At 38.0% G+C, this 3961-nt stretch overlaps 1 pseudogene; it reads left to right on the top strand.

The window, feature by feature from the left end:
* The first annotated feature begins 2691 nt into the window (after window positions 1-2691).
* Window positions 2692-3961, top strand: part of LOC101981287 — a 7559-nt pseudogene continuing 6289 nt past the window's right edge.

Here is a 3961-nt window from a genome sequence, read left to right as displayed (position 1 = left end):
CTCAGAAGGGTCTTCAGGACCAGGACCAGCCTCCCCATTCGCCAGGCACCTCGCCAGCAAAAGGCCTACCCCTCTGCAGGCCAGCCACCAAAACAGAGGAACTCCCACTGCCCTCTTTCCTGACCTCCCTATCCAGCGCCCACACAGGCTAAACTGGATGATCCTGAGGCCCTGCGGAAGGGAGGGTGAGTGAAGGAGGCCCCTGGGTGCAAGCTGGGATATGCTAGGGAAAGAGAGTTTGCAGCAGAGGAGGAGCAGCCCCAGCAGAGGGTACCAGCCCTAGCAGGATAACCGGGGATCAAGGGGGTCGGGGAATGCCCCTGTTCCATTTCCTGTGTCCCACCGCAGGCCAAGAACACTCTCTCCACTCAGGATGGTCTTCAGGGACAGGACCAGGCTCCCCGTTTGCCCGTGGACCTCGCCAATAAAAGGTCTACCACTTTGCAAGCCAGGCCCCCAAAAACCTACTTGATTTAGTTGTAGTGTGGCGATCTGCTCTCAGTGTGGGCTTCACTGTTTCATGCTTGGACTATCCCGCATCTGCCGCGTCTGCGCACTGGTGTCTCCCAAGTGCGTCTATGCAGTGGACGTCTGCCTGAAACAGCATATTGCCCATCTCACCTATCTTCCCTTTGACTTCTTATATACTTTGTATTCTGGCTTCTGATAACTTATAAAAATATTAATTCCTTGTTTATCTAGATGTATATTTCTGTCTCACCTACTGCCTTGTGACATTTTCCTGTAGCTACTCATCTTATTCACTCATCAAGAGGGAATCCTCCTTCTTTACTTAGGTCAGATATGCTTCAATGAAAGTTCTGGAGACTCCCAGTGAAAATAAGCCAGGGCCCCACTGAGAAACTTTCAGAATTTGTTGTACTTGTACCATTCTGCCCAGCACTGCAACAAATGCCTAAATGCAGGTATATGTCTAGATAGCCCATAAAGACCTGTGTGTTCTGCTGTCTTCTTCTTTATCATTCCTGTAGCAAGCAAATATCCAGGGATAGATATGGGGAGTTGGTCACTTTCTGCTACTAAGCAGCTAATCCTGACTTTCCATTTTTCACTTCCCTGAAATCTAAGAAAAACAGAAAAATAGTGATAGTTACAGTGACTGTGTACTGACCACCTTCTAGTGACAGAAATACTTTGTATGTACTGTTTCATAAGTTCTCATGGGACTATGACTCATAAGTCCTATACATGGGGCTCCCTTACAATTTCTACTTTAGGAATGAGAAATATAGGCTTAGAGAACCTTGCATGTCCTCACAAGTAATGGAGGAGTTGAGTCATGACTCAAGACCGCATGCATCTGTACCCTCTTTTTAACCATTCATTGTTTCAGTGTTATCCATGAGTGAATAAAATGCTGGATTCTTAAAAAAAAATATGTTCATTGCATTACTGCATACAGAAATTTCATGGTAGCATAGTTGAGGCTAATTATTTTGGGTGTTGACCAAATTCATATTTTAAACCATGAATGCCGTGGGGGCTCCAGGGTACTTTGAGAAATGGATCATGTTTCAATCCATATGATCTAAAGGAATGATTTGTTAAGATTTCCCCTGTGCAGAATGTTATTAGATTAATAGGTATGGTGTGAGGAAAAGTATCACTTAGCAACTGGAAGAAAGTTAATTTAATCAATTTATTCTCAGGCAGTTGGAAGCTGCAGGTAAAGAAGAAATGATCATGAGTCAGAGACATAAGATCGTCTAAAATATGTTCAGAATCAAATCCCATTACATGATAAAGACATAGTAAACAATATCAAATGATTAATCTGAGGACATATTCTTCCTTCTTAAGACTTCAGCATATAATTTTAATGTACCATCACCATAATTAAAGTATCTTAGCCATTTGGCATATGTTCCCTTTCATATATTAACTTTTCTTTCATTTTATAAGTAGTATAATGCTGATTTGTTTATTTTATTAATCATCTTCCTTCCGATGTTTTACTAATGATTCAGGAGTAGAAAATGACAAAGATGGAAACAGAAGTAGAGAGAAATGAAGAGCAGAGAGTAAATTTTATAGGCAAAACTCTCAATGAAACGAGTCATGTATGTTAGTCAGTATTTCCTGACAACCACAATAAAAAGTAAAAAGAATTGATGATATTATTTTAAAGATAAACTTTATTTATTGAAATACATTTAAACTTCGATATGAAATCAATTAAAAACTTAATTATGAAAAATATTGCATGTTTCTTAAAAAGGTTTCGTGATCCCATGTGTATTTTACTTTACCCTTATATCACAAAGAAATTCAATCACAAATTCAAGTCTTCCATCACCAATGTCAAATTATCATACCGTCCTTAACCTCATTAGTTAGTTACTACCATACTGCACTGTCATGAAGTATTTGTGAAATAAATCATCTTGTTTGATAATGGAAATATTGGAGTGTTGTTATTAGCTTTGAAAGCATTTTACAATTCTTTGTCTTTTGTGAATTTTTTTTACCTCAGCTCACTTGTTTTTAAGTATAAAAAGAAAGAATAAGAAATTTAAGTACACAAAAAAGAATAATGATTTTAATTATACAAAGAAAGAATAAAAAATTTTAGTAGACAAAAATGAATAAGTTTCACATAGGCCACCAATCACTATAAATGTGAACATTTTTGGTACCCCTAGCATTCAAGCAAGATGATCCAACTATCCATTTCTGGCACAAAATCTAAATTCCAACAACGAGGAGGGAGAAAAACTGCCAATCATTCATGGTCATATAGCTTGTCTGTAGGTTCAGGGTCATACAGAAGAAGCTCAGCAACTTTTCAAGATAATAAAACTAAAGCCAACAGAAATGGCACTACTGGCCCTAATTGCAAATAGCATCATTATCATTAATAAGGACCAAAATGTCTTTAAATGAATAAGTAATTAACTAATGCAGGATAAGACTTTAAACTTTCAAAGAAGAAATTGTAATTTAAACCATTTAAGAAAGCTTTGCTTGCTGTCTATACTAACCAGACAGAACAATGCCACAAAATATCCACCTGTTTGCAGTCCCCATGTCCTGAGCATCTCCTGCCTGTATTAATGCCAGCTCTTATGCTCATTTATAAAAAAATCAACATTTAAAAATAATAGATCTGCTTCAGAAACTTTCTGACCAACATCCAAAAAATACAGCTGAAATTAGGCATTCCATGCTGCATTTGAAATTTTGTCAAGATAATATTTCCAAAGTCTGTCTAATATTGAGAAGAACAGAGGAATTAGATCATAAACCAGGCATGGTATCTGTCTTAGTAATCATGTATAGCCACAAAATATGGTAGTGTCATTCAGGTCTTCACACAAGCAATCCAGTGGTATCAAAGCTATCAACCTTAACCCATGCTAATTTGTCCTTGATAAGAGAAATTGAAATCTTTAAGCTCTAATAAAGATGGAAGTAGGAGATACTTACTGACCTAGAACAGCTATGGAGGCAAAATTCAAAAGGTATCTTTACCCTAACACCCATTAATTCCCGCTTACTTTCTTATGAATTCAGTGAGAACAAAGACACTTTTCCTCAGCAGACAATATGTCTTTAAAAGTAGAACTTTAGGCTCTTAAAAATTCTCTTGATGCTACAGACATCTGAAAGAGGGGTGATAAAGAAGTTATTGGAGAAAATCAATCTAAGGAGCAAGGACAGGGATATTTGAAAGAAAAAAGGAAGAACAAAATGAACAAGAGGAGGAAAGGAGTAGGAGAGAATGAGGGAGTAGGAGAAGGTGAAGAGGAAGAAGAAGAGAAAGAAAGAAGATGAAGAAGAGGGGAATGAGGGAGGAGGAGGAGAAGAAGAAAAGAAGAAGAGGAAGAAGAAGAAAAAGAGGAGGAGGAGGAGAAGGAGGAGGAGGAGGAGGAGGAGAAGAAGAAGAAGAAGAAGAAGAAGAAGAAGAAGAAGAAGAAGAAGAAGAAGAAGAAGAAGATGA

Source organism: Microtus ochrogaster, chromosome 10 (genome assembly GCF_000317375.1).
Source record: "Microtus ochrogaster isolate Prairie Vole_2 chromosome 10, MicOch1.0, whole genome shotgun sequence".
Taxonomy (NCBI): Eukaryota; Metazoa; Chordata; class Mammalia; order Rodentia; family Cricetidae; genus Microtus; species Microtus ochrogaster.
The sequence above is the reverse complement of the archived record's forward strand: the minus strand, read 5'-3'. Positions and strand labels throughout refer to the sequence as shown.